The sequence below is a fragment of the Giraffa tippelskirchi genome, chromosome 2, assembly GCF_054371585.1.
Source record: "Giraffa tippelskirchi isolate mGirTip1 chromosome 2, T2T-mGirTip1v1.2.pri, whole genome shotgun sequence".
Classification (NCBI taxonomy): domain Eukaryota; kingdom Metazoa; phylum Chordata; class Mammalia; order Artiodactyla; family Giraffidae; genus Giraffa; species Giraffa tippelskirchi.
This window is the reverse complement of record NC_137276.1, coordinates 128,647,663-128,668,777: the sequence shown is the minus strand read 5'-3', so window position 1 is coordinate 128,668,777 and position 21,115 is coordinate 128,647,663. Positions and strand designations below refer to the sequence as shown.

The 21,115-nt window shown below is 44.7% G+C and overlaps 2 long non-coding RNA genes across 2 annotated transcripts in view; one reads left to right on the top strand and one right to left on the bottom strand.

Annotated features, from left to right (window-relative positions):
* Positions 1-16,750, top strand: part of LOC145538515 (uncharacterized) — a 56,451-nt gene extending 39,701 nt beyond the window's left edge. The window contains exons 3-8 of the long non-coding RNA XR_014076968.1: positions 11,496-11,609; positions 11,766-11,825; positions 11,961-12,085; positions 12,911-13,207; positions 14,438-14,602; positions 16,643-16,750. This is a non-coding gene — a long non-coding RNA (uncharacterized LOC145538515). The remainder of the gene's footprint in view (positions 1-11,495; positions 11,610-11,765; positions 11,826-11,960; positions 12,086-12,910; positions 13,208-14,437; positions 14,603-16,642) is intronic.
* A 1,238-nt stretch (positions 16,751-17,988) lies between these two features.
* Positions 17,989-21,115, bottom strand: LOC145538512 (uncharacterized). Its single transcript, XR_014076963.1, has 2 exons — positions 20,820-21,115; positions 17,989-20,036 (listed from the first exon to the last, which is right to left on the bottom strand). It is a non-coding gene; the product is annotated as an uncharacterized LOC145538512 (long non-coding RNA).

The following is a 21,115-nucleotide window of genomic DNA, read 5'->3' as shown; positions in this document are numbered from 1 at the left end:
CTTTCCTTTCCATGGGCTAAGACTGAGTCTTTTGTGATACAAAAATAATGAGAGTGAGTGTTGTCCCATCATCTTTGCCATATAAAATAACCTGTTTAAGGGAGTGACTATTCCACCATATTCACCGGTTCTGCCACACTCAGTGGAGGAGATTATATGGGGTGTAAATAGCGGAAGGTGAAAATATAATGATCTTGGAGACTTTCTTAAGCTTTTGCCTACCACAACACAGAAAATCCAAAAGATTATTTAAAAGTATTATACCTAATATGACATTTTAACAGGTTACTAAATATAAGATCAACAGATGAAAAATCAGAAGTATTTAGACAAGAATCAATTAATGAAAATGTATTTAAAAAGAAATTTCCAATCTCAATACAAAACAAAACTACCAGGTATTTAACTAGGAAAATATTCTAACAAAAACAGTTTATGATACAGAGGAAATTATCAAATTATAATGAAGGACATGAAAGGACATCAACACAAAAAGAAATATAGATCAATGCAACAAGATAGAAAACCCAGAGATAAACCCATGCACCTATGGGCATGTTATCTTTGACAAAGGAGGCAAGAATATACAGTGGAGCAAAGATACATTCTCTTCAATAAGTGGTGCTGGGAAAACTGAACAGCTACGTGTAAAAGAATGAAATTAGAACACTTCCTAACACCATACACAAAGATAAACTTAAAGTAGATTAAAGGCCTAAATGTAAGACCAAAAACTATAAAACTCTCAGAGGAAAACATAGGCAGAACACTCTTTGATATAAATCACAAGATCCTCTATGATCTACCTCTTAGAGAAATAAAAACAAAAATAAACAAGTGGGACCTAATTAAACCCTAAAAGCTTTTACACAGCTAAGGAAATCATAAGGTGAAAAGACAACCCTCAGAATGGGAGAAAATAACAGCAAATGAAACAACTGACAAAGGATTAATCTCCAAAATATACAAGCAGCTCCTGCAGCTCAATACCATAAAAACAAACAACCCAATCAAAAAATGGGCAGAAGAGCTAAACAGACATTTCTCCAAAGAAGATGTTGTTGTTCAGTCACTCAGTAGTGTACAACTCTTTGCAGCCTCATGGACTGCAGCACACCAGGCTTCCCTGTCCTTCACTATCTCCCAGAGTTTTCTCAAACTCATGTACATTGAGTCAATGATGCCATCCAACCATCTCATCCTCTGCTGCCACCTTCTCCTCCTGCTCTCAGTCTTTCCCAGCATCAGGTGGCCAAAATATTGGAGCTTCAGAATCAGTCCCTTCAATAAATATTCAGGGTTGATTTTCTTTTCGATTGACTGGTTTGATCTTCTTGCTGTCCAAAGGACTCTCAAGAATCTTCTCCAGCACCATAGTTCAAAAGCATCAATTCTTTGGTGCTCAGCTTTCTTTATGGTCCAACTCTCACATCTGTACATAACTACTGGAAAAATCACAGCTTTGACTAGACCGACCTTTGTCAGCAGAGTGATATCTCTGCTTTGTAATATGCTGTCTAGGTTTGTCATAGCTTTTCTTTCAAGGAGAAAGCATCTTTTAATTTCATTGCTAGTGATTTTGGAGCCCAAGAAAATAAAGTCTGTCACTGTTTCCATTGTTTCCCCATCTATTTGCCATGAAGTGATGGGACCGGATGCTATGATCTTAGTTTTATTGTAAGTTGAGTTTTAAGCCAGGTTTTTCATTCTCCTCTTTCAACTTCATCAAGATGCTCTTTAGTTCATCTTCGCTTTCTGCCATTAGGGTGGTGTCATCTGCATATCTGAGGTTATTGGTATTTCTCCCCACAATCTTGATTCTAGCTTGTGCTTCATCCAGCCCAGCATTTTGCATGATGTACTCTGGACATAAGTTAATTAAGCAGGATGACAATATACAGCCTTGATGTACTCCTTTCCCAATTTTTCCCTGGTGGCTCAGATGGTAAAGAATCTGCCTGCAGTTTAGGAGACGTGGGTTTGATTCCTGGGTCAGGAAGATCCTCTGGAGAAGAGAATGGCAACCCACTCCAGTGTTCTTGCCTAGAGAATTCCATGACAGAGGAACCTGGCGGGCTACAGTCTATCTAGCAAAAAAAGACACACAGATGGCTAATAAACACATGAATAGATGTTCAACATTGCTCATTATTAGAGAAATGTGAATAAAAGTACAATGAGATATCACCTCAAACGGATGAGCATGGCCATCATCAAAATATCTACAAACAATAAATGCTGAAGAGGGTATGGAGAAAAGGGAACCCTCTTGCACTGTTGGTGGGAATGTAAATTGATACAGCCACTATGGAGAACAGGATGGAGATTCCTTGAAAAACTAGGAATAAAACTCCCATATGACCCAACAATTCCACTACTGGGCATATACCCTGAGAAAACCATAACTGAAAAAAGCACATGTACCCCAATGTTCATTGCAGCACTATTTACAATAGCTAGAACATGGAAGCAACCTGTATGTCCATTGACAGATGAATGGATAAAGAAGCTGTGGTACATATATACAGTGGAATATTACTCAGCCATAAAAAGGAACACATTTCAGTCATTTCTAATGTGATGGATGAATCTAGAGCCTATTATACCGAGTGAAGTAAGTCAGAAAGAGAAAAACAAATATCACGTATTAATTCATATATATGGAATCTAGACAGATGGTACTGATGAACTTTTAGCAGGGCAGCAATGGAGACACAGACAAACATAAAGATCAGACTTGTTGACACAGTGGGGTAAGGAGAGGGTGGAACAAATTGAGAGAGTAGCATGGAAACATATGCACTATCGTATGTAAAATAGATAGCCAGTCAGAATTTGCTGACATGACTCAGGGAGGTCACACCAGTACTCTGTGACAACCTAGAGGGGTGATGGGATGAGAGGTGAGAGGGAGCTTCAAGAGAGAGGAGACATATGTATGCCTATGGCTGATCCATGTTGACGTATGGCAGAAACCAACACAATATTATAAAGCAATTAGCCTCCAATTAAAAATAAATAATTTTTTTAAAAAAGAAAGGACACCACAACAAGTAGATATATCTACCACAGTCACAAATGGCAAAACTTAATATTTTGTTTTGTTTTGCTGGGGTTTTTTAGCTGGGCTGTGTGGCTTGTGGGATCTTAGTTCTCTGACCAGGGATGGAACTCAGGCCCTAGGCAGTACAAGCACCAAGTCTCAACCAGTGAACCACCAGGGAATTCCTCGAAACTCAATATTTTAAATAAGTCAGTTCTCTCCAAATTAATCAATAAATGCAATGCGGTTTCAGACAAAACCCCAACAACTTTTTTCCCTGAAACTTGTCAAGTTCATTCTCAAAATATTAGCAAGTAACAAAAGGAATAGTACAGCTAAAAAAAAACGGAGAAGGAGGAGGGAGAGAAGGAGATAGGGACTCACACTTCTGGATAATGTGACTTACTAAGAAGGCTGGAGACACTAACATAATGAGTGCCAGGTATTTATAAAATAACAAGCCCAGGTAGACAAATCAACCAAGGAACAAACACATCCACATGCATGTCCTTACGTGAAAAATCCATTCATGGCAGAGGTGATATTACAGTTTAGACCAGTGGATGATGCTGGGACAACTGTCAATTGCTTCGGGGGGAAAATCACTTTTTTACACACACACATACAAAATTATGGATGCTAAAGACCCGATGTGGAAAACAACATCTTAACACCTGTGGAAGAAAGTAAGAGCCTATTTTTATGACATTGAAGTAGGAAAGGAATTTCTTAAATAAGATATAAAAGCACAAACCATGAAATAAAAGCTAAATCTGACTATACTGAAGTGTAAAATATATGTAGAACAAAAGTCAACACACATGAAGTGAAAAAAACATGCCATAGACTGAGCGAAGAAATTTTCAGTATAAATACTTGACTACACCAATGGGTCTCCACCTCCTGCTTCCATTGGGCTTATCAGTGGAGAGCCCAGAGAGTGGAGATAAGCAAGTGCTGTGAGGTCAGGGCATGTATCCTCTCTGTATCTGTGGATGCCCTGTGACTGACAGTGACTCCCAGCCAAAGACCACAGCTCCTGAAAGAGCTCTCTGCACACAGCCTCACTGTCCCCAGCTTCCCCCTCTCTACTGACTTGGGGGCACAAGCGCCTCACTGTTAGTAGCCCTTATGGTTTCCCTAAACCCCTGTCCACACCTTATTTACACTCACTTCCAATCACCCACTGTAAGTTTGCCATCTGTTCTCTGCTGGGAGAACTGGTATAAATGCTGCTGTTAACATGGTGTAGCCCTATTAGGTAAGTTACCTAACCTGTCTGACTCCAATTACTTCATCTATAAATGGTGCAGCCATGGGAATTAATCAATATGATTTACATAAGCTCCTCTGCACAGCTTCCAGCACACAAACAAACAGTAAACGGTTGCTACTGTTGTCATGAGGGCAGTGGTTATTATTGGCATCACTGCTAATATTTCTTTGTTGCTGCCCAGTGATCTGCCTAGCACTTAACCACAGAAGGGTAAAAACACCAAAGCTGAACCTGAGGTAGGATTCCTAAAACATAATTTGCATCAGACTTAAAGAATGTTCCAGAGTTTTCCTGAGGTCACCATCATAATACATGTGAACACTCCTTACAAGGCAGAATTTCAGAGAGTTTTCTTCTGTCCACTTAGGGCAAATGGGCCAGTTCACCTCTGGCAACAAACAAAAGCTTCATTACTTGCAAAGTCAGGCCCCACCAATCACTTGCATTCCCCAGACACATACAGGTGTGTCGGTTGCAGCAGTCAGCAATGCACTTCAAATGTGGGTCTCCTTGAACAGCAGCCAACACAAACCAGTGGTAGAGGCCAGCCAGCACCCCCTCCCCGTGTGCACCTCAACTGGCTGTGGGCCTCAAGGGTTAATTCAGCCAACCAGTGACCATGACATTGGTCCTTCCATACCCAATGATGCTCATGTCCAGGCAGATTGTCCCCAATTAGGTTCAGTTTTATACACGTGTTTGTTATGTACCACAAGTTACAACACAGAATAAAGGCTTTAGTTGTTATGACATATGGAACTACTTGTTTTATCCAATGGGAATTATGGGGACAAGAGGTAGTAAACACTTGGTACCTTGCCGCCAGTAGAGGGAGGGACATTCTAAAGTGTAGGGACAGTTGAATGTAGGAGGGACATTCAGATCATGTTTTCTGTAGGATATTTATTCTACCTTAATTATGTTAGAATGGCGTCTAAGATCTGTTGCCGTGTTAGAGCCTTAGATTGTGTGAAGGGTGAGGGAGGGGACCTGCCTGTGGTGATGGACAAGCTCTGTATCTTGACTGGGATGCTGGTAGTGCGGATCCATACATTTGTCAAAACTCACAGAACTGCACATTTAAGACCTGGGCATTTATCTGTAGGCCTTAACTCAGTTGTAATTAAGGTCATAGGAACAGGTAGAGGAATAGGAAAGTTAAAACACAAGTTCTAAAAGGATACCTGTAAAAGTATATCCTACTGTACCAATGTCTTCATGTGACAGAATAAAACCTTGGAATAGTTAGCAAATCAATCTGAACTCCCCAGGAGTTTGCTAAATAATTGTTGGTGAGAGGAGTTGACCCAGAGACCTGTGAATGGCCAAAGGGAGTCAGTCAACCATTGGGGATTTGTGGGGAGTAAACCACCCACAAAATTATAGGGTTAGCGCTTCAACTCTCTGTGCTCATTAGAATGGGGTTGACCAGTGACACCCTATCCTTTCTGGGAAAGCCTTCAGCCCCTCACGGGTCTTTATTTTTCAGGAGTTTGTGCTCCAAATCGCTGTGATTACCCCCACAGGGCAAAAACCAGTGAGATGGATTCCTAGGTGGCTCAACAAGAAAACTACAGGTGATTGACTGACAGCATATCCATCTAAAAGGGTGTCTCGATGGTGTGCTTTGTCCAGAGCCCTGGACGAGACTGTTGAAGAAGTGTTTACCAAATGTCTAGAAGGCCCGTGCAGGGCTGAGACCACCAGTAAGACAGACTGCAGGCTCACAATTCACATCACCTGAACAAGAATGATGCCTGGGCCCAAGCCAAATTGTTAAACTAGAATAAATGAAAAAACAAACTGCCATTAGGTCGAAAAAGCCAACTGCCAAATCGAGGGTGTGACTGGGGAAACTGGACTTGAGAGACATAAGCCCTATGGTTTTCCTTAATCACACTTGCAGTTAGGAGCCAATGGTGGAACAGTTGGTTATAAACTGATGGTTTGTAACTGAAGGTTTTTTGTCAAGTCCACCAAACTCAACACTGACTGTTGTCTTTGGTTCTAGGTGCTGATTTTATAAGCAACATTGACAAGCTGGACAGTGTGCCAGAGAGGAGAGTCAGGATGCAAGGAGATGTAAACACCTCATTCTACTGCAAACATTTTAGGAAACAACGTTGCTTAGCCTGAAGAACTGTAGACAGTTACGAGTTAAGGGATTAGACATACTGATTTGCCCAGGTCTGAGAAGGTTTCCAGACAGAGCTTTCAATTTGAAAACTGGGATAATCCTAGGCAAACCAGGACAAACTGTCAGTCTAGATCAAGGTGACAATAAGGGAAGAGGTGCAAGGACATATGACTGCTGACTTCCAAATATTCAGAAGGGTATATTCTCAGCTGCTCTCAAGTGGACCAGATCACTGGTATGAGCTACCCAGAGTCAGAGCTGAACTCAAGGTATGGAAGGCCCTGAGGTTCCCTTCCTTCCCTTCCCTTCCTGAGGGGGCTTTCTCAGAGAAGGAGCAGCACAGGGCAGGTCTGCATGAGGAGAGGTTCATAACGCCTGGGGTATGAAAATCCTTTAAACACACACACACACACACACAGCAGAAAATTCATTATGGCCACAACCTCTGCATTTAGCAGTGCTTTTATTATATCAATATATATTATACATATACATATATGTATATCATACATAATATATAACATGTTAATGTATATTATTTTACACGTGAATATATATCATTCTGTTGTCTATGTTGATTCTTATTATTTATCTATTGGCTGTGCTGGGTCTTCGCTGCTGTGCCCAGGCTCTTCTCTAGTTGCAGCAAGCAGGGGCCATTCTTTGTTGCGGTGCTTGTCGTTGCTGTGGCTTCTCGTTGTGGAGCATGGGTTCTGGGGCACACAGACTTCAGTAGTTGTGGCACACAGGCTTTGTTGCTCCACAGCACATGGGATCTTCCTGGCCCAGGGCTCGAACCCATGTCCCCTCATTGGCAGGCAAATTCTCAACCACTGGACCACCAGGGAAGTCCCTATACTATTATATTAATCACAACAGTGTCTTGATACATTTGGAAAGTGGGAGACATGATTTTTCTTTATATATAGAATGCTCAGCTCCTGGCTCCCATGTAAGTTGTCCAACCCCACCCTCCTTCCAAGTCTGGCATCCTCAGGGGAAAGGGTGAGGCTGGATAATGCTGAGATTGCTTTCAACTCCACAGTTCTGTATGTCCAGGGCTCGGCATCATGCTTGAGCTATAGTTAGTGCTCAGGAAATGGTGGTCACCACTTCTCATTACTGTGACAGCAGCAGGGAGCATACTCCTGTCCTCCTTCAACCACTTCTTTTCCTTCCCAGATACTACACTGCCCGAGGCAGAGCCCTTGTGGGTAACTGAGTAAGCAGAAACCTGACGGAGGCCCTGCTGAGCAAGGGGTTAGTTTTCTCACAGAAGAGGAAGTCTGGAGATCCGCAGCTGCAGGGAAGTCATTAAAGAGGCAGGTTCCATCTTTCTTCCTGCTCCAGCTTCCTCAGTGAGCAGCTCTTGTAGCAAAGTGGCTGCTACAACTCCAAGTCTTGCATCTGCATTCTAGGAAGGAAAAAAAGGAAGAGGAAAGGGATAAGAGCACCCCAGCTGAGCCAGACCCATTTAAAAAGCCATTCCCTGGAAGTCCCACACAGAAGCTCCTTGGATGTCATTGGTCAGTTCTGGATCATACAGCTACTGTTGGCTGCAAGGGCATTGCCATGGTATTTAGGGGACACATTGCCACCCCAAACAATCCTAGGGTCCAGTTAGTAAGGAAGGAAAGGACAACGGATATTGGGCAGGCAGAGAACAGGCCTACCTTAGCCACCTGCTCTGGGCATGTACACTTGGCACCTCCCTGGCCGTCACCACTCCTTGGGGAACTAAAACATCACCATTCCTAATGGCAGGGCTGGAGTCTGCAGCCCAACAGGAGGGCAAAGATGTCAAGAAGAGAGTGAGTGTCATGTCTTAGCAGGAAGTTCCATGATCCCCCAAAGCAGAACTGGTCACAGTTAACCCTGGGCCCAGGGAATTTTGTTTATGAAAATAGCACCCATTGGAAATGGAAAAAGGACTGGGTAAGTCTTTTTTTTTTTTCTTTCTCAAAACTGGTGGAATTGGCGTAACTGTTACAAAGAATGTTCTACTAGAACCCTCTGTTCTAAAAACAAAAATAAAGTGACTGAAAAGTGAGCCAAGAGGAGGCAGGCCTGGTGCAGAGTGAGTAATAGTACATGGTTTGTACAGAGACTAAGAATACAAAAGAGCTCATCCTGGTCAGATGATTCACAATTCTGACTCGCTTGACTGCTTGTGCCTGAAGGTGCCAGCATGTGTATCTGCATGAACCATACAGGCACCCAGATGAGGAAGCATGTGAAGATGGTGTTTACCATCCCAGCTGCAGATTTCTGTACCAGCCTTCCTTGAAGTCTAGTCCCTGGACCTGGAACAGCACCACCCGGGGACTTGTTAGAAATGCAAACCCTCAGGCCCATCCCAGACCTCCTGGGATTCTGCTATATGGGCAAGTTTGAGAATCACTAGCCTGGATCACAGAGAAGGCAATGGCACCCCACTCCAGTATACTCTTGCCTGGAAAATCCCATAGATGGAGGAGCCTGGTAGGCTGCAGTCCATGGGGTCGCTAAGAGTCGGACACGACTGAGCGACTTCATTTTCACTTTTCACTTTCATGCATTGGAGAAGGAAATGACAACCCACTCCAGTGTTCTTGCCTGGAGAATCCCAGGGATGGCGGAGCCTGGTGGGCTGCCATCTATGGGGTCGCACAGAGTCGGACACGACTGAGGTGACTTAGAAGTAGCCTGGATCAATGGCTAATAGCAGGGAAATATTCAAAAAGAGTTAACTGATCTGTGATTTTCTACTGTATAGCTATCACAAGAGAATTACAGTAAAAAATTAAATCAGGACTTCCCTGGTGGTCCTGTGGTAAAGAATCCACCTGCCAATGCAGAGGACACAGGTTCAATCCCTGGTCCAGGAAGATCCCACATGCTGTGAAGCAACTAAGCCTGAGCATCATGACTACTGAAGCCTGCGTGCCTAGAGCCCCTGCTCTGAAACAAGAGAAGCCCCCACAAGAAGCCTGCGCACTGCAACTAGAGAGTAACCCATGTGCAGCAACAAAGATCCAGCACAGTCTAAAAAAAATAATAAAGGTACATTAAAAAAAAAAGGTATCGAACACTTAAAAAAAATTAAATCAGTCTTCTGCACTCTGTACAATCTAAGTTCAGAAAGAATATAGGATGTGAGATGAATTAGGAAAGCTTTCTCTATAGGCCTGTCACTGAATTTAAATTTCTTTAAACTTTTAAATCCTAATCACAGTATCTGTCTTAAAGGTCATAGCAAGTAATGACTTGTTTGCAGAAATTTATTTCATTAGGGTTTCGGCACCAAGTATAGGAATAAGATGTATCAAAAAGTTTTGCTTCCCTGGTGGCTCAGTGGTAAAGAATCCGCCTGCCAATGCAGGAGACAGGGGTTCGATCCCTGTTCCAGGAAGATCCCACATGCCGCAGAACCACTAAGCCCGTGCACCGTGGCTGCTGAGTCTGTGCTCTAAAGCCCGAGAACCAAAAGTATTGAGCCCCTGTGCCACAAGTACTGAAGTCCATGTGCTCTAGAACCCTAGCTCTGCAACAAGAGAAGCCCCTCCAGTGAGAAGCCCTTGCACTGCAATAGAGAGTGGCCTCTGCCCACAGCAGTGAAGACCCAGCACAGCCAAAAATAAAAAAAAAGTTTTGCATGCTCCTAGTATTGTCATAGTCCCAATGCATGAGATAGGCCCCAGTTTTTATGTATCTGTTATGGGGTGAATTGTGCTCCCCCCAATAAATTCATATGTTTAAGTCCTAACTCCCAGACTTTAAAGAGGTAATAAGGTAAAATGAAGTCATTGAGATGGGCCCTAGCCCTATATGACTGGTGTCCTTATAAGAAGAGGAGATTAGGACACAGATGTGCACAGAGGGAAGACCATGTGAGGACACCAGGAGAAGACAGCCATCCACAAACCAAGAAGAGAGGCATCAGAAGAAACCAGTGCTGCCAAACCGTGATCTCAGACTTCTAGCCTTCAGAAGTGGGCGAAAAAATTTTTGCTTTTTCATCCACCCAGCCTATAGCACTTTGTTAGGGCAGCAGAGCAGGCCAATAACATTACCAAAAGACTTGTGATAAAGTTGGGCCATGCTTTGCACTTCTGTTGTGGCTGGCATTTGTGCTGTTCCAAATACTTCGGGCTTCCCTGGTGGCTCAGATGGTAAAGAATCCACCTGCAATGCAGGATACCTGGGTTTGATCCCTGGGTTGGGAAGATCCCCTGGAGGAAGTGGGCATAGCAGCCCACTCCAGTATTCTTGCCTGGAGAATCCCCATGGACAGAGGAGCCTGGAGGGCTACAGTCCATGGAGTTGCAAAGAGTCGGACACAACTGAGCAACGAAGCACACATGCAAATACTTCCAGCTGCCCACCTCCTGGGGAACATAATGGTATTTACCTTCCCACCCCCTGAAGAAGTTAGGCACAGCCATGGGATGTGCTTTGGCCCGTACAAGGTGAGTAGAAGTGAATGTCACTTCCAGCAGGAACTTCAAGAGCCTGAGGACAGTTGTCCTTGCTCTCTTTCCCCCTCAGCCACATCAAGGAGCTGGCACCTAAGGAAGCAGATACATCAGCCCACTCCTGGAACCAGCGACATGGGCCGGGCTCCCAGCTAACCAGTAATGGACTTTTATAGTGGGAACAACAAATAAACCTTTGCTATTTTAAGCCCTGAGATTACAGCATATTCATTATTGCAGTGTATCCTATCCTCTCCCGACTGCTACATCAGCTTAGTGACCATTTCAAATCTGAGTCATTTCACCAAATTCCCAACATTCAATTGTTTTGTTTCATTCAGATGATAGGAATATCCATTAAGTCATTGATTTGGGGGACATGTGGATTTTTTTAATACCTAAAACATGCATGCTAGTAAGAGCGCACAGAGCTTCTTGTAGAAGGTGGGGAGATGTCACTGAGGTTAGTCCTAGGAAAGATAATTAGCAAGTCTCCCTGCATTGGGTGGGCACAGCTAGAGTACAACCTCCTGAGTTCCAAACTGGCAGTTCCCTCTGATTATCATCTCCTTCGTCCCACACCAGGCATTTTACATAGAAGAGACTGAAGTCAGTCTGGGTGGTGGAGCTGGGACTAGACCTCATCCCTCCTCCCTCTGAGACCAGAGCCATGTGCACCAGACCATGCTTAATAGTCCGGTAAGAATCAAAAGATAAGAATCTCATGCTAGCCAGCAACGGGACTTCCTAATCCTAAAACCTGGTCATAATTCTGTTGCCAATGAAAACCATTTCCCAAGAACATCTGTTTCCAAAACAAATATTCATACAGTCCAACTTGTATGCTTTTTTCAGCCTAGGTGTACAGAAGTTCTGAGGAATCTCCAAGAACAAATCCCACTTCCAGGCCACCAGGTCTTCCAGCCGTTTGCTTTACCCCAGGTGGCCCTACTGCTACCCCTTGTTTGCTGGCTCAGGCCTCCCCTCCTGCCTGGACAGCCTGCCCCTTGATGTTCTCCCAAGCTGCTGATTCTTCTAAACCCACCACAGATCCAGCCTGTCTTGAATGGTTTCCTGCCTTGAAGATCCACAAACTGCTTCATCACATTCCAAAGCACACCAACCTCTATATGTATACAGATGGTCTAGGAGACGGTCCTCTATGTATTACTCAGGTGATTTACTTCTCAGCGCTTTGTTCTATTAGACTCATGCCCTGTGGAAAGAATGGTAAGGAGGGAAAGAAAAGCAGAAAGTGAGATTTCTAACACACTGTCCTGTTATCTAGACTGCCATGGGTGGGCAGAGGCCTTCCTCCGTGGTATGCAGAGTTGATTTCCCTGATAACATATTCTGTGCAAGTTTGATTGGTGAACAGTAGTGCCATAAAGAGAGTTTCATAGGTCACTTGCTCCAGGAAGATTATGGTATACAAATATTAACAACTACTGGGGATTTTTCTTGGAAGAACATAAAATTCCAAGTATTGCTACCAAGAAAAAAAAACAACTTCCAAATCCTTTATTTCACTGTGTAATGAATACAGCATCATGTAAACTTTATAATTTCAAGCTTTATATATTTTTTGCTTGGAACATCAAAGCAGTCACAATTCATAATTTCTTTCACATCACAGTTTACAGATCATGAAATAGAATTTTAATTCATTCTCAGAATGGCAGACATCCTGTTTTAAGTGAGTTATGGAAAAACAAAATGCCATGCCAAGTTCACCAGAATACGTATAATTGGTCTACAGTGATGCTGTGTTCTTAATTGAGTGACATGCCAAAAATGACGGCTTACTTTGGAAAACTGCAACATCCAATACATGCAGTACTGACCACGTTCATTTCATTAAAAAAAATTCATCTGTTGTCAATTATGTGTCAAACTCTCTTGTCAGATCTTTGCAAGAGAAGTTTCTTTCTCAAAGCTATACAATCTGAATTACTTTAAGTTTCATGGTGGATTTTTAAGGAATTGTTTCCTGCCCACAGGTGAGTGGAGCAGAGAGTTTCCTCACAATTCTATTCATCTGCTGAAGCTTGGAAATAACCCCATATCAAGAGTGGTCGAGCAGAGAGGCTGTCCACGCTGTGTACTTCTGCTAACATCAGTTTTGAGATCTACAGATAATCTGAATACAGGCTTTTGCTTCAGCCAGTTTCTGGTTAGTCTAAAGGCTACTCACAGTGCCCCAAGGCTTGAGTTCCTCCAGGACCAGAGTTGCCCATGGGGACCTGAAGTCCACTCAGGCTCACTGAGATGTGGAAAGAAGTGCCCTTGTGACAGAGGTAAGGCTTTAAAACCTTCTCCTGTGTGCTCCCTGTAGCCAGAATTAAGTGCCACTTTCAGTAGTGGTGAGAGAGGCAGCCTGCCATTCTCCTCCAAAAACTAAATAATTTAATACTAAAGACTGATTGGTTCCTTCGGTATTCTTCTCTTAAGATAATCCCAACTTCCCTAACCACAAAGTTGTGTTTTCTGGCCTTAATTAGCTTTGTCGCTGTAAGATAACCCCCTCCAGTCCATCTTGAGTCTCTCTGATTATAGAGCATACAGGATGGTGTTTGGAGAAAGAATGGGCCAGACCCAGGGCTGAACCCTTCCCTTGACCCCTCTAAGGATGCCACCTTGGGCCAGTCACCTCTCTCTGGCTCCCAGTTTATCCTTCTAAATTGTGGGGATTAAATGAGATAATTCTGTTACAGAAACCATCCACCATTGTGTTTGAAATACAACTCTCAAAAATGCTAATTTCTTTCCCCAAATCATTACTGTAGTGAAAGTCAGTTGTCAATAACTATGTGTCTAAAGTGATCATCACCAGCCACTAGTGGCTATGCATATTTAAATCAATCAAAATTAAATATGCTTTAAAATTCAGTTCTTCAACTACACTAACCCCATTTCAAGCATTAAATAGTCACCTGTAGCTTGTGGCTACCCTACTGGACTGTGTAAACATAGAACATTTTCATCAGAATGTTCTATTGGATAGTGTCGGTTACCTTATTCACTTGGTTTCAAGGCTTCCAAACATCCACATCAGTCTTTACCTAAACTATGTCATGGGAAACCTTTCCTTTGGTAGCAGGAATAAATGCAAGCCCTTTGTTTCCTATCACATCTGTTTTAGAAGAAAACTAGTCTCCAGTTGTGCATCTCAAAGAACTCAGCCTCACTGGATTCAGGCTAGAAATGGTCTCTCCTTATCCTCAGATTCAGAAAACAACTATTAGCTGTCCCACCGCAGCCTAGACCTGTGTCTAGGGTCATGGGCACTGTAGCCTCTGCCTTGTCCTTGAGAGTCTGGTGGGGTGTGGGCATGACATGGAAAACTCCAACCCTGCTCTTGTTCCCAAACCAAAATGCCCTCTCTGGGGACTCACTGCAGCCAGTATGAACCTCAGGTAGCTTATGAGCCCCTGTGTAGGACACGGTGAGTCCCCCACGAGTCCCTGGCACCCTCAAGGAAGAAATGAGGAAGCCATGAGTCTAGGACAGCAGATGGAGTGACGCAGGCCTCTGTTCTTTCCACCACCAGCAAAGCGTCTCCCTCCAGGGGTCTCAGGAGAGACACTGTAGACCACTGACACAGTATGGAAAATGTGGAGGTTTGCAGGGTGAACCTAAACAGAAGTGAAGAGGTCACTTAGAGCATATAAGATGCGAACCCAAAGAACCAGGTGAGCTGAATTTTCTCCACAAGTGTTCCTAGTTCCAGGGCTGCAGATAAGGAGCATCTCAGTCACACCTTAATTGAACTGAACTATGATGAAGCAGCTTTCAGTAGCCAAGGATTGATTATCCATATTCTTCTTCCAATTCCACCAGCATTCACTGATACCAGGGAGAAGAATAAAAAAGGAATATAGACTCAATTTCTGACTTGCCAGTAGCTCCAATAAAAGATGAGAATAAGAAGGCTAAAAGTAATAGCTAAGATTTTATTTAATGACCCAGAAGTTTTTAGACCCTGCTATCTCTCTGCATCATTTGTGAAAATTTCACAGCTGATTGGGTTAGTTTCAAGATTACACCCCAATTTTTAAAGTAAATAATAATCACAATCATGGCCATTACTGTGAAGTGCCTTACGTGTGTGTAGATATTAGTGCCCAGGAGCCTCACTGACAACATTGTGAGGGAGGTAGTACCCCCAAGGCCTGGGGCAGGGGTGAAACAACTGGCCTCAGCTCACACTGGTGCAGCTGCTCCTCACACCAGGCAGCCTAGCTCCAAGTCTGAGCTCTGAGCCGCTGTGCTGTCTGCAAATGGAAATAGAAACGAATCAAAGACATACAGTTTGAATAACCCCCTCTTTCCCCCAGCTCCCTTTCACTGTTAGCAGCTTCTGACTGTCCTTCTAGAGATGGTCTGGGCAAATGTCAGGATCCAGAAAGCAGCAGTTGGGGTTTTACATCATGTGTGTGGGTGTGCAAAGTTGCTTCAGTTGTGTTCAATTCTTTGCGACCCCATAGCTCCCCATAACCTGGCAGGCTTCTTTGTCCATGGGATTTCCTAGGCAAGAATACTGGAGTGGGTTGCCATTTCCTACTCCAGGGGATCTTTCCAACTCAGGGATCCAACCTGTATATTTACATCTCCTGCATTGGTAGGCGGGTCACTCGTGTACAAACTGGGGGTTTTCATCTTTACTAGTCCCTGACATCAGCTTTGCTCCCCAAGCCTCCACCGGGAAGAAAACATTGTCATTAAGGATACTCGAGATACCCCATCTTGCCCAGCAGTGCTCCCATGGATCCTACTCTGAGCCATGGCCCAAATTCCAGTCTCTATCTTAAGGCTTCCTTCTCTTCCCTGGGGTCTTCCCTCCCACTCCTGAGCCTGCTCTTCTTAGAGAAGCGCCTGAGGCAGTGCAGCTGACTGCTGTCCAGCCTGGGAACAGTCACTTCTCCTCCCGGCCCACAGCCTAGCCCAGCCTCCATGGCTGGAGAGGTAGGGAGTTGTTGGGGGAGGGGGTGTCCCTTCACCACCTGGTTTAGCCCAGTATTGGTGGAATCTGCCAATACCATCTTCTCAGGTTGGAGAGAGCTGGGGTGTTCCCTGGCCTGGCATGAGCAGACTCCCACGGGGCAGCCTTAGAGCTCTTTGGTTCCTGCCAGTAGTACCTGCCTCAGCAATCCATTAGGAATTTTTCAAATGGGACAGCAAAATCATGCTTCAGTAGGCTTAAACAATAAAGTTGACTCACTGGTTCCTGTAACTGAAAGGTCTGGGTAGGGCAGGCTTCAGGAAGATCACGAACCAGCAGGTCAGTAATGTCTCAAGGACCTGGCTTCTTTCTATGCCTCCTCTCTGCCCTCATCCCGACACCCACTCTCCTGAGGACGGCAAGATGGCACCAACAGCTTCTGGGGCCATGGCTTCCTCTCAAAGTCACAGCAAGAGAGGGAAGAACATGGTGTCTTAGAAGAGCGCAAGAGCTCCTCTTCAAGACCCCATGAGCAGCTCCTCATGATTCACTCTCTGTGTGGTCAGGCTGTTCAAGATGGCTACTCTCCTGCTCTCTGTCCGTCCCCTGCTCGACTAGTACCTGCTTCTCTCACATCACTATCTAGTCCCCTTTAATCATAAGGCCCAATCAATAATTGCCTGCGTGCTTGCCCCTTGTCCCAGCTGCTGGTTTCCCTGGTAACTGATGAGCCAGCTTGATGTTAATTCCTCATGTAAGCGTCAACCTCTTTTTTTTCTCTTCCCCATAGCAAAGACTGCAGCCGTGTCCTGTCTGCCGTATGGGGTAGGGGATGTCTCTCCAGGACCTTTGGTTTCAGACTTGTAAACTCTACTATCTGATAAACCTTGATGTCTTGTTCTCTGTGTCCAGGCTCTTTCTTCCGTCTCATGGCTGGGCAGCTCCAAGGCTCAAATAGGTCCCCGAGTCTATGCCGAAACCCCCACAATGCCCAGGGGTGTGAGGGTCGAGTGAAGCATGTTCAGCAGCACTGGGGAGGGGCAGGAATGATGAAGATCAGAGCAGCATCACTCAGAGGAAGAGTGGTCCCTGCTGGGAAACCCCAGCCTTTTTTGTCCTTTTGCTTTTCTTAGCTAGAAAAGGTGAAAACCTCCATTTTATTTGATAATGCATTTTCACAGAAGCATGATAGTATTTACTAATATGTCAGTAAAAGACTGCTGGTCAAAAGTCAAACTGAAAATTTCATCAACAATTAATTTACAACCCCCCCGCCATTGTCCTAGGGATCCCAGGGTGGAGGATCTGGACAGTATTCTGGGCTGGATCTGTGGAGAAACAAAGCTCTTCCAGCTTCTGTAACCTCAGATGACAGCTCTCTGGCTGAATGCCCACCTGCCTCCACCTGTTCTCAGGTGTATTCTTGGGGCTTGGATAAAGAACAGGGGCCTGTGGCTCATGGAACTGGCTCCTGAGTCCTCATGCACACCCTCTACAAGCCGGGAGAGCTGGGGATGGCCATGGCAATAGGGCCACCTCGCTCTTCGCTACACATCATGGCCCAGGCCCCTCAGGCTGCTGTGAAGGCACTTCAGCAAGCCTGTGTTTAGCTACCTGCAGGGAAGGCACATCCCAGCTCGTCCTTCCTGGAGGAGGGGAATCAAAAGTTAATGCCTCTCAAAGCCCTCCCACTTAGCTCTCTGGCCTCTTACCACTCAAAGGGACAGGAAGGGGCAGGGCAGGTGCTCAGGGGTGCTGGATACCTCGACTTAGACACTGAACAGCTGCCCATCCTGCAGTCTGTTCAATCAGAACTCGGGTCTCCTGGCTTAAGACTCTGCCTCTATTAAGATAGCAAAACCCCTGAGAGAAGCAAAGCAGTGAGATGTGGCAGTCATTTACACCACAGTATGATTAGCTCTTTGGCTCCTGTCGTGGATAGTCTAATGAGGGGAAACATGACTAGGCCAAAGGCAGAAGAGTGTTGAAAGGTGAGGTGCGGAGGGAGGAAGACAAGTGCAAACTGCATGCATAAGCTGAGGTCATGCTTGCTCTGGCTGTGCTGAGTGATATTAGTAGAATTGTAATGTCCCTGTAGGAATGGTGATGAAGAAACTGATAGGAAGGGCACTCATATACACCATTCATTTATTTATTTAGAATGGGTAATACATGTTAAAAAACACTGCAAAAGATTATATAGTAAAGAGTTTCTCACACCTCTGTCCCCCATCCCATTATTGCTATTTTCTTATAAACTTGTTCAGACATCTTTGCCTGTTTCCACATTTCTGTATGTACTCGTATCATGGCAACCCACTCCAGCATTCTTGCCTGGAGAATCCCTTGGATAGAGGAGCCTAGCAGGCTACAGTCCATGGGGTCACAAAGAGTTGGACATGACTGAAGCAACTTAGCGTACATGCATGCATGTTTATATAGTTTGTTTCTTTTTAAACAGACAGTAGCATACAATTTGCCCTACCCTACACCTTGCTGTCTGTTAACATTATACCTTAGAGATGGCTCAGTATCTACACGCCTGGATCTCATTCCTTAATGGTGGTAGAGTATCCCACTAGATGGAGGTACCATAATTATTCAGCCATGGGACTTAGATTTTTCCAGCTTTTACTCTTCATTCTTTCCTAAAATTTGTACTGATGCCTATGGTATGCCAGACACTGTTCTGGGGTGGAGAGCAGAAAATGAGACATTTGTAAAATGAGTTTACCACCTACATAAGAGAGAAATATTCTCATACATCTCTATGTACAAGTGTGGATGTATCATTTCTATAAGCTATAGAGGTAGAATTGCTGGGTGAGTGGGTACACGAATTGCTAATTTTGATAGACATTACAAATAGCCAAGAAAAATATTTTATCAATTTTCCTTCTAAATCTTTTCAATTATATCTAAGTACATGTATTATGATTTATACCATTAAATTTCTTAAACACAAACCAAATTCTCCATTATAAAAATGCTCACAATCACCTGAGCAATGATTAAAGAACTAGAAGAAGGGAATAGCAACCCACTCCAATATCCTTGCCTGGAGAATTCCATGGACAGAGAAGACTGGAGGGCTACCATCCTTGGTGTTGCAAAGAGTTGGCCACAACTGAGCTAACACACACACACAAACATGACATACGGGACACTCTTGGCGGGAGGCCAATCCCGCTGGCTAAGACTTTCCTCCCTGCCTGCAGGGCAGTCCTCCCACAACACCAGGGAGACCAGGGCAGGATCAGCTGCCCTGACACAAGTTCAGGCCCTTTGGCACACATAGTGCGCCGTTCACGATGTCGCTCGCACACATGGCATCTGGCAAGAATGCAGTGTAGGAACTTAGGGGAAAAAATATTAGTGATTCTTGTGACAGATCTAGGCCTGCAAGTGAAAGTCGCTCAATCTTGTCTGACTCTCGGCGACCCTGTGGACAGTAGCCCACTGGGCTCCTCTGTCCATGGAATTTTCCAGGCAAGAATAATGGAGTGGGTAGCCATTCCCTTATCCAAGGGATCTTCCCAACCCAGGGATCAAACCTGAGTCTCCTGCATTTCAAGCAGATTCTTTACCATCTGAGCCACCAGGGAAGCCCCATTCCTTAGTATTTAAAGAACTTCTATAATTAATTAGAAATTCAACAATCTCACAGATAAATGGACAAAGGACAAACACACAGTTCTCAAGGGAATCTTCTCCTGTTCTAGAATATCTGTTAATAAAGTGAATGCTGTAATTAACTTTTGAAATGTGTGTTCCTGACCAACTACCCAAGTGTAGTTACTACCACTATTATAAACAGCTGACCTTGGAAGAGTTTTCTGTACTCAGGCCACTATGCTTGTTCCCTTGTGTGACTATTTCTTCTCAGGCAAGAATACTAGAGTGGATTGCCATTCCCTTCTCCAGGGGATCCTCCCAGTGCAGGGATCAAGCCTGGAGCTGTGTCTGGAGCTGTGACAGCCATTCTATAATCATGGAGCTACAGGTGAGTCTACGGACAAAAAGCCGAACAGCTGAGGAGAGCTGTGCAGAAGGATGGAGAAAGGCTGAATCCTTCAAACCATCCGGGAGACCTCCCACTCCTCACCACTGCAGAGTCCACAACGTTGATGAGTTTTCCTGTTACTGCAGTTGAAAACGGCCCAACACCCACTGGGGGTGAAGCACTGAAATAAAATAAGGAAAATTTAGTCTTTATAAAACCTGGAAGTGATAACTTCTCAAGAAACCTACCACGATAACCCCATTGGAGGAGAAGATGACTGGGTTCTAGGAAGATAATTATTTGTGTTAAGCTGCCTCTGAAGGGAAGAAACAGAACCTCCAGCTTCAATGAACATAAGAAATGAGCTCCAGGATCAGCTGATTTGGGTGCTCAATGTCATCAGAAACCCGGGCGGCTCCTCTCTCCTCTGCTCAGCGATTCTTCAGATGGGCTTCGTCCCGAGACTGTTGGCAAGATAGGGGCGCACTTACATGGGGCACACCCAGACACGATATACATGCTCTGCCCATCTTCCCACTGTCCCTCAGACTCGGCATCCAGCTGTCTTCTCCTTGTCCTCTCCCTCCAGCTGCACCTGCTCGCTCTTCTTCACGCATGCCCGTGGACTCCTGCCTCGGGGCCTCTGCACTCGCGGTCCCCTCTACCTACAGTGCTCTTCCTACACACGTCCACCTGGCTCCCTCATCTCTCCTTCAGGTCCTTTCTTAAATTCACTTTCTCAGTGAGGTCTGCTTTGACTACGCTATTTAAAATGATAACCAACTCCCCATCCCCTTTCAGCTTTCCTTTTTCTCCACAGCATGTAACTGCATCCAACCAAGGGTTCATTCCCTTGCCTCTTGGTCTCCCCCTGCCTAGAAGGTGTGCTCCAGGAGCATGGAGACTTATCAGATTGCCCCCCTCCTCACTTGCCTCCGGGCCTAGCAGGGTGTTTCATGAATACCTTGGAGAAAAGACAGGCACGAGATGGACAACATCCAAACGAAGAAGTGGGGGAGGGAAGATGTTTTCAAAGATGGCGTCCCTGTCTATGGCCCCCCAGGCTTCCCCCACGCATATCTTATCCAGATTCATTTTATGTGGGGCGTCAACCAGTAACCAGCAAGGAGACGGGGCTTTCTTTGGCTCCTCGGTGGGGATGGGGTCAGCGAGTGTTGGGGAGGGGTAGACCGCTGAACAAACTAAAGACAGATGGGAAAAAGGATGCTGGGAGCGCCTCTGAGTTCTCCTGGGCTTTCT